The sequence below is a fragment of the Vigna umbellata genome, chromosome 6 (genome assembly GCF_029865625.1).
Source record: "Vigna umbellata cultivar VRB3 chromosome 6, Vumbellata_1.0, whole genome shotgun sequence".
Taxonomy (NCBI): domain Eukaryota; kingdom Viridiplantae; phylum Streptophyta; class Magnoliopsida; order Fabales; family Fabaceae; genus Vigna; species Vigna umbellata.
Window position 1 is genome coordinate 22974243 of NC_142170.1, and position 10284 is coordinate 22984526.

Below are 10284 nucleotides of genomic sequence, written 5' to 3' on the forward strand. Positions count from 1 at the left end.
TTTATTCAATATTTAAAATGAAACATGTTTATATTTTTTTCTTAGGTTCTTACACTCCCTAAAAGGAAAAGTAAAAACTAAAGCTAAGGGGAAGGGCTCTATTTATGAATCTTACTTGGTTGAGGAAACTTCTATATTTATCTCATTTTATTATCATAATCATTTTGACACACTAAGGACTATGATCCTCACAAACTTGAAGTAGGAGAAGATTCTTCATGTATTCCTTCTATTTTAATTACCCAAGAATAACAATTGAAAAATCCATGACGTATTATATGAACTAGATGTTGCCCAATTATATGTTCTTCAAAATTGTGAAGAGATCCAACCATATATTAAGTAAGATGATTTTTACTCCTTTTGCATGCATGTTAATTATGTTAATTTGTTTGGTTTGAGTAATTGGTTTGTACTTTGCAATATTTATTTTGAATATTTAAGAGACATTAGTCTTACAGCTTCTAAAGCTCAAATTGATCGTCATCCTATTTTACTACATCGTTCTAATAATATGTAGGTTTTTCATTTGCCAATTATACAAATTTTACTCTCAGATTGATAGTGTATAATGTATAATCTTTTATTTAGGTTATCGGTCTAGAAAATAATATTCAAGATCCATTACTGGTTAATTTTCCATGCGGTCGTAAGAGAAAAGTTGAATCATTGTGTATCTATGTTATCAATGGTATAAAATTCACACTATTCTTTGAAGTGAAAGAATTAATTCCTCTAACTATGGTGTTTATATGTACTAGGAAGCAATGGTTAACTAAAGGTATATTTCTATGAAATATTGTCTAATGTTATTCAATTGGAGTATACTAGGTTGCCATTGATTTATTTATTCTCTTTCAATGTTAATTGTTTAACAATACTCCTAATATAGGAACCAAAACAGTTAATAAGTATGGAATTGTCTAAGTAAAACAATTACAGAGATGTAATAAAGCATATGATCCATTTATTTTTGCACAACAAGCAGAGGAAATTTGTTACAACAAATATCTAGAGGGGTGCCAAGGTTTGTTGGGTGTAATTAAGACAAAAGCTTGTAGTAGAATCATTGATTATACAGTAAGTTAGATTCACCATGAGAGTCTATACCAAGATTATAAGCTTCTACAACTTCAAGTAATGCTACATGTTGATCCAGTCTTCATTCATGATTCTTTTATAACTTCGACTTCAAGTGAAGGCATGAATTCCTATAACTATGGTGTTTATATGTACTAGGAATCAATGGTTAATTAGGGCTAGTTTTATAAGGAATATTGTGTAATGTTATTCAATTGGAGTATACTAGGTTGCCATTTATTTATTTAGTTATCTTTTAATACGAATGGTTTGATAATACTCCTAATATAGGAACCAAAATAGACAATAAGTATGGAATTGTCCAAGTAAATCAATCATGAACATATAATAAAGCATATGATCCATTTATTTTTGCACAATAAGGAGAACAAATTTATTACAACAAATATCGTGAAGGACGCCAAGGTTGGTTGGGTGTAATTAAGACAAAATCTCATCGTAGAATCATTGGTAATATAGTAAGTCAAGTTGACCATGCGAGTTTATACCAAGATGATGAGCTTCTACAACTTCAAGTAATGCTACTTGTTCATTTAGACTTCTTTCATGATTCTCTCGTAAATGTTTATGGTGAGGAACAAAAAATACATAATTAAGCGAGCAACTGAAGACTAAGGATGATGAAGAATACAACTCCGAGGATAAAAGTAGACAACATCGAAGACGATGAGGAGGATGACTCCAAGAAGACGATAAAGACGATGACGAGGATGATGTGGACGATGATGATGAAGACAATAATAATGATGATGATAATGATAAAGAAGATGCTCGTAAGGAGGAAAATGGGGAAGAAAAGGATTTGGGAACACATTATCTTATTCGCACTTCATAAATTGCTTAGGAGGAGGAAACATCTAGTGATTTTGAATTAGAGAAAAACGGGAAACTCCGAAAGGTTCTTACAGAACTCGATCTAGAGTGTCAAGCATGTTGTCGCAAAAATATGAAGTCAGAATTCAAGTTTTGTTTACTATTAAAGATGCGGGCTCACGAGGATGTAAATAAGTGCGATGAGTTAAGCTGCCTACGAGATCATGTTGTTCGCAAGAAGAAGGAGACGACGAAGCAACTGGAAGAAACACTAAAGGAATGTTAAGTGCTACGATCAAAGTTTGGAAATTCGAGCCATATGCTCATCATCGACATGGAGAACATCTCGAAAAATGGTAAAGATGAAGATGAAGATGTAAAGAGGAACCCGGTACTGAGAAGTCGGCCACGGTTAATAAGAAGTTGACAAAGGTTAGGAGAAGTCAACCAAGGTGAAAAATAAGTCGACCCATGAAGAAAGTGAAGAAACCAACGGTTAATGAAAGGAACAAGCTTGATGTGGGATCATACACATGGAAAAGTTGGATGAGGGGAGAAGAATGAAATACAAAAGAAGCATTTAAGTTTAGGGGAGTTTTGTTTAGGTAAACTTAGATGTAATAGAATTAAATGAGTTGTTCATTTATTTAGGAGTTTTGTTATTTTTGGAATGCAAGGATCAATAATTTAATATATTGATTATTGGACAATAATAGGTAATAGTTGTGTCTTAATGGTAGAGTTTATGGCTTGGAGACGAAAAGCCAAGATGTAAGTCTATAAATTATAAGTTTCTAATTGACACATAAGGTAGCGAAACAAGTAACAAGAAAGTGAAAAGTTTTTCACATAAAGGTTTAGTTTTCCTAACATAATGCAAATCCCAATGAGTTTTCCTTCTTTTTTTTCTTCCTTCCCCGCACTAATTAATATTACCTCTTAAACTCAATTTCTACCTCTACCAAGACTTTCACTTTCTTATGCATTAATGTTTATATTTATACTATTATGCTTACAATAATGTTTTAATACATAGTTTTGGGCACTTAAATTACATAATTTAATGTATGAAAATGTAGCTTATGTACCCTTTGAGTGCTTATTAGTTATCCATTTCCACACTTTTACTTATAGTACAAAATGTTATCCATTTCCACACTTTTACTTATAGTACAAAATGTTAGGGAAAAATATTATGACTTTGATAAACTAAGAAGGGTGGATGAATTCATTTTAAAATCCTTTATCTTAAATAACATTTTTCTTTAAAAATATTTTCAACTTGAAAAAAAAAATATAATCATCTTGAGAATTTTATTAATTATAATAATAAGAAACAATGTGAAACGAGAAATAAAGAAAGATAAAGAACATTCAAGAATTTATATTAGTTCAGATTCAATCAATACCACATTCAATTCTCATTTTTTCTCACTTTAAAACTTGACTCCACTATCAACAAAAATAGACCCAATGAAGATGATACCACAACCAAGAGCATATCAAACCTTTATCTACTCTTGAATCACTTCGAGCAGATATATCTTTTATAAACTTTGATTCCAAGTCAACACTATAATTTTTGGTCTATAAAATGCTTAAATTGGTCACTGAAGGTCTTTGTGACCAAAATGGCAAAAAAAAAATTTGGTAAGGAAAACCCTAATCATAAAGTTCTTAGTTCAACTTTTAATTCAGCTATTAAATGGTACCAAAATTTTGGTCTGGTCACTAAAAAATTGCTCACATCCAACAAATAGAGGCCAATTTTGCGATTGAATCATGTTGGTAAAAATGGTCGCTAATTCAATCACTGAACAATCATAAAAAATATTGGTGACTAATCATCGCTAAAACTTGGTCATGTCAAAGCATTGGAGTCCAGTTTTGCAATCGAATTGTGTTGATAAATATGGTCCCTTATTGATAAATAAAAATTGGTCACATAAAAGCATTGGAGTCCAATTTTACGACCAAATTATATTGATAATATGGTCACTTATTTTTTCGCTATGATTAATATGTATAGCAACCAATCTTTTGGTCGCTAATATGTATGAATTCAATTTAGTTAAAATTGTTTTTGGTGACTAAATTCGTGGTAAAAATATGAACATTTATTGGCAAATTTATTTCAGTCACTAAATAATAAATTTGAAAATTTGTAATGACAAAAAATTTGTGGCTAATTTAATGTACAATATTTTTACCTGCTTATAAAAAATTTCTGTAAAATGCCTAAAAATGTTAAAAATTGAATGATGATAAATAATTGTGAACTTCGATATACAATGCATTAAGTAGCAGTATCAAAATTAAAAGTATACATATTACATTATGTAACATAAAACCAAAATGAAAATAGTTTTAAATGAATACACAAACTTTAGAGCCATCTTAATTAACCCAAATAATGGTCTTCTGATCTATTGTCACTAGTATGGTTTATAACATCATCTCAATTGTTAGGAGGATCAAAAGTCCTTGCAAAAGATTCTTCAATTCGATGTGCTCTAAAATAAATTTCATCTGCTCATCTTTTTGGTGTGCGTTGCCCATGAAGCTTTATCTTTCTTCAAATGTTTTCTCCTCGGCAACCTTTTCCAAAAGTTCAACATTTAACTTTTGAATAGTTTCACGCATTTCTTATATTTGATGAACCATTGTAGATTATCTTGTACTAGAATGAACACATGTAGAAATGGTAAATCATTTTCTCAATGCACCAAGTTGATACACATTACCTTTTTCTTTTTCACCTCCAACAACACTAAAGTATATTTCATCATTATCACTTGAGGCAACATGAGAGTTTTGTGAAGATGAGTCTTCAAGCATGTAATGTTGGGCTTTTTCTCGGCGTTGTTTGTATTTCTCCTGAAAATGAGATCAAATGTGATTATTATGAAAAAAAACATATAACAAGAGTTAAATTATAACTTAAAGTTTAGACAGGCTACAAGTTCATGGGTCTTATCATTAACCTATCCTCCAGTCTTTTTAATTTCTTTGTTCTCTCTACAACCTCCCAAACAATTGGTGTTTGTTCAAGCTCTTTAGTCTAAATATATTTAAACACAAGACAAAACTAAATACCTAAGTCTAATATATTGTATTTAAATTAAATATATAGAAAATGTAAAGATATAATAAGATTACCATTTTCTCAAATTGAGTGTAGTAGATATAGAACCACCATAGTAGGTTGTGGCTCCCTTCTCAACATCCCGATTTTTCTTACTAATGATACTTTTGTTTTATAATTCTATAGAACTCTAATGTAGGTCCAAGTTTGTTTGAACAGTTAGTGGAATCCAAGTTCTCCTATCATGACTAGTCCTAATTTTGTTCATAACATTTTTCAAAATATGAGAGTCTTTTGTATAAAAAATGAATCTTATGACTTTCTCTTATTATGGATCCCACCTATACTCTTTTTTCATGAAAAATTAGTTAGAAAGCCATCATAGTAGAATAATAAAATAACACTTTAAATGTATTCATAATGGAAATTACGTTAAACGCTCTGAATTATTTATCTCGAAGTTGAATTCAAATCTTCTTCAAATTGGAACTAGGTTCACCAAATTGTTGATTGATGATGTGTGATATTATAATAAAAGCATATATATAAATAATGACATATTTTTAAGAATAACAACTTAATTAACTTTTACTTACTCTTCTTTTTTAGCATGAAGTCAAGACCTTTAATCAATGACATTGCTAGACTTGCTAGACTTATACTCAAGTGAAAGTGACCCCTACATCGGTTTAGGTTGATTCATAATGGGGTCTGTGAAAAAGGCATTAAAATATGATTCTACAAAATGTCACCATGTTGCTTTTGAAGTGTAGGAAAGTAAGGGTCCCTTAGGTATAGGACATGTAGATTCCATGGTTGTTGGTTGAACAAAAGAACCAGGAATGTTGGTAGTGAGTAAAGCTCTCTCACCAACACAAACACCTCGACCACCACGATTAAGTGGTCTACAACCACCACCTCTACCTCTTGGTATCATCTACATGTTAAATTCATTGCATATATAACATGTGACAAAGTAATCAAATTGGAATAACCAATTATCAATAAACAAATAAGATAATTATGATAAAAAAGGTCAAACTTGATTTTGTTTTTACACCCAAATATATTAGTTATCTTACCTCTCATTCAACATAATTATTACCTTAGGCTCCACCAGACTAACCTTATGATCGATTAAGTCAACCTCATCTATGACTAAGCTCTCCATTTTTTTTATCTAAGATCTCCACACCTTCTGCCAAGCTTTCTAAGCTATTCAGACATCTCATCCAACTGATCGAGTTGGTTTCACGCTCTACCAAGCTACTCTGTCTCCACACTAAGATATTCGAGTTTCCCACCTACTCTATTGGGTATCTTGGCTCTCCACTTGCTCCACCAATCTCTCTAATGAACTCTCCACTTATCTCTTTACCAAGCTTTCTACGTGCTCCTCCGAGCTTTCTACATTTTCCTTTTATCTCTCCAAAGAGCTCTCTAGCAAACTCTTCATTGAGCTCTCTATCGAGTTCTCCACGGAGCTCTTCGTTGACCTCCCTACATGCTTCTCCAAGCTAGGTGAGTTGTCTAAGCACCTCCTCGGGGTTCTCAAGCTTTCCATAAATTCTTTCAAGATTTCATTAAACCTCTTTGGGATACTTATTGTCTAGCCAACAAATCCAAGATACTCGGTTGCCTTACTCGTCTATTTGTTCGAGTTCACCGTACTACTCAAAAATCTTGTAGATTTCTTCTTGCTCTTTGAGCTTTTCATATGCTTCTTTGAGCTCTCTATGTATAATTTCGGCCTATCCAAATGCATCGTTGATCTATCGGAGTGTCTTGTCATCCTATCTATGCTACTCGACTATCTTTTTGAGTTCTCTTTGCTACTCGGTAGTCTTGTCGAGTTCTTCATATGTTTCACCATATTGTTTGGGTTATCTACATATCTTACCAACCTCTCCAAACTTCTCAACTGTGTAGTCGACCTCTCCTTGATACTTAGTAAACTTGTCGAGTTATGGTCGTCCCCTAAGCTACGTGTTATCAACAATAATCCTGCTTCTTCTACAACTTCTTCTACGAGGTTAATTGTCTCTTCCTTTCGAATATTAGATCGACACTCTATTGCAAAATGTCTGACCTTACCACAATTGTAACATCTAACCGATCTACAATCATTTGCATAGTGGTCGTGCTTACCACATTGTCATATTCCACCATGATCTTGGTCTTGAGTGTTCCAAGATTATCCTTTCATGTCAATCTTTCATTTAAGTGCTTGATCAAACAGCTCTCACTTCTTTCTTCTTTGTTGCTTGTGCAACTCTAGGAACCTGACAAGCTTTTCAACAGATTGACAAATCCTTGGATTCTTCGATGGCATCAACTATATTCTCCAAGTCTTCTTTCAATGACCTTAAGATCTTCTCCACAACTTGGTTGGCTGGCAACACCTCTTCGTTTCTGCTAAGTTTATTTGTCATGGTGTCCACCCGAGTTATGTACTTGGCTACTCGTTCTCTCTCCTCCATTCTCAAGCTTTCAAACTCGTCTTTGAGTGTTTGAAGCCAGAAAGGTTTTACTCGGTCAGCCCCTTTATATGTCTTCTCAAGTATCTCCACACTTCTTTTGAAGACATTGTGTTTGCTATCTTCTTAAAGCTAGACTCATCCACAACTTGATACAACATGTACAAAATTGTTTTGTCCTTTACTTGCATTTTTCTCAACACAAGAACCTAGACAATCGTTTGTTCTTCATTATTTGTTGACTCTTGAAAAACTCATTTCCCATACGTCTTGGGAACTAAGAAGATCCTTCATGTATAGACTTTAGTTATCATACTTGACTTTCTTTGTCAATTGAGGCAAGGACACATTGTTTGAGAGGCTAGTCATCTCATTCTTTCTTCCTTTTTTAAAATACTCAAACACTAAGCTTTCTCTAGGTCCTCAAATACTTAAGCTTTCTCTAGATATTCTTTCACTCAAACACTCAAGAAAACTTGCTCGTTTTCCATTCAGACACTTAGGCTCTTAAGCTCCAATGGCAATTTTCTAGCAAAATTAAACCTTCATGTGAAAAAATGTTCACTTTGTTGTTTTGCAACATTGTCTCTCAACTAGACACTTACAATTTATAGACTTACATATTGACTTTTTTTCTCCAAACCATAAATTCTACCATTAAAACACAATTATGACTTATAATTGTCTAATAACTACTACATTAAACTACTAACGTTTACACTCTAAAACAAACAAAAGTATTAAACAAATAATACATTTAAGTTTACCCTAACACATAATACAGAGTAGGTGTAAAGTGTTTATGTGTTTATGTTATGTCTTTGCAGTAGTGGGAAAGGAGGATATGAAGTTGGAATCAAGGGAAATTGAGTTTCCATGTTCAAGCTAATCAATTTTTTTATCAAAAATATTAATTGTTAATATATGTTAGTATAAGATATATATAAGTGGAAGACTAACATGTTGGCTAATGTGACACGTATTCATTACAAACACTATAAGAAAATTGATATTACTGATAAGCAAAATTCATTGGTAATGAATAAAATATGTCGATAAATTAAAATTATCGACGGTTTACCGATGGTTAAAAAGTTGTCAATAAAAGTATCATTAGTAAAATTTACTGACAGAAGTTTTGATCTGTCGGTATTTATTACTTTGTTCATCTTCTTTCTTTTCCATCCTTCTTCTTCTTTTATTTTTCTATTTTTGTGAGTTTTACCACCAACAAAGCACTCATAGCCCCTCAATAACCACTAGTTCAACAAATCTAACCAATTTATTTAGGTTAATGAAAATCATTGAGAATCATGATTCAAAAAGAACGAAAATCATATGAAAGAAAGGTGTTCTTAGATTTGTTTTTGCGAAGAAAATGAATCCACCACACCAATCTGTGTTCGCATTCTCATATTCGAGAAAGGAAAAGAGAGGAAAGAAAGGCGCCAATGACGTTCCCAATCACTAAAGAAGCGGTGTGAGCAAGGACTCGTTGGAGAGGTTGAAACACAAACATATTAGAGAATGGAAAGGAGAAGATTCTCGTCAATGGTGTTGGTGGCCTGCCTAATCACTGGCATGTTGAGCATGGTTGATGACGAAGGACAACGACAAAGGACAACAATAGTGTTAGATTTTCACGTTCTATATTCGCATTTTGTTTTCGCATTCTATTTTCGCATTCTGTTTTCGCGATGTTTATTAACCAAAAATAAAAACATATTGACAGTAAATGTGAAATTTTGGTGACAATTTTGTCACTCTTCTTATCAATAGATTTATAAAATCGATAATCAAGATTTCATTTATCGACATATTTTTTCGTCAGTAATTACTAATAGATTTTTTATCGTCGATAAAATATGTATTATTAACGGATTTACCAACAAATTTTTCTATCAATAGAATTCATTGATAATTAAAATTTTAAAATCTATAATAAAATATGTTGTAATTCAAATTTATCGATGAATTTATTTCTATTGATAAATTTTCGTAATTAACTTGATGAATTTTTATAGTGAAACTAACGTGAAAATAATTCTAGAATTAAAACTAAAAGAACAAATATTGATGGCTTGTGCAGGGGTTGTATATCTTAAATGTTTTTGGAGGACACTATCTTCCAATGTATTGCTAGTTAGATAAAAATCTATGGACGACCCATTTTGTTAATGTAGGGTTGAATTCCAATGTACAATTTGAACTAAATTATGTTTTATTATATTTATGTAATATTTTTGTTGATAAAAAAATAATTAAAGACGTGGCAATATGTACTTGACAATATTTTATGATGAAATAGTATTTGTAAAAAAGAAAACGTAATGCTTTTTTCAGGTTTTGATCCTTTTAACTTGGTGATTTCGTCACTTTATGTGTCGATGAGCTTTTGTGTGAGATAGTTGGTTGAATGTTCAGTAAGAAAAGTATCTATAATACAACTAATCACCACTCCTAAACAATCGAGTACTTCTATTCTTTTTTTTCAATCAGCAACTCTTAATACCTAAACATGAAAAGATGCTGTTGTTCGTAAAAAAATATTATATATATATATATATATATATATATATATATATATATATATATATATATATATATATTAATTAGACCACTACATATTTTTATTAGATCATGACTTTTTAGGTGAAAATTTTACTGTGTTTCGTATTATGTTGGCTGCAACGTAATTCTTGAGGAAATTTCAAAATATAAAATCGTCCACTAATTGTGCATCCTGTAGCTTAAGTATAACATTAAATAAACGTGAGAAGTTATTGTATAATCCAAAATTATTATGAT

At 31.6% G+C, this 10284-nt stretch overlaps 2 pseudogenes; one reads left to right on the forward strand and one right to left on the reverse strand.

Annotated features, from left to right (window-relative positions):
• The first annotated feature begins 266 nt into the window (after positions 1-266).
• On the forward strand, positions 267-1239 carry LOC148197007 (uncharacterized; annotated as a pseudogene).
• Positions 1240-4479: 3240 nt separating this feature from the next.
• On the reverse strand, positions 4480-5267 carry LOC148197008 (uncharacterized; annotated as a pseudogene).
• Positions 5268-10284: the final 5017 nt, after the last annotated feature.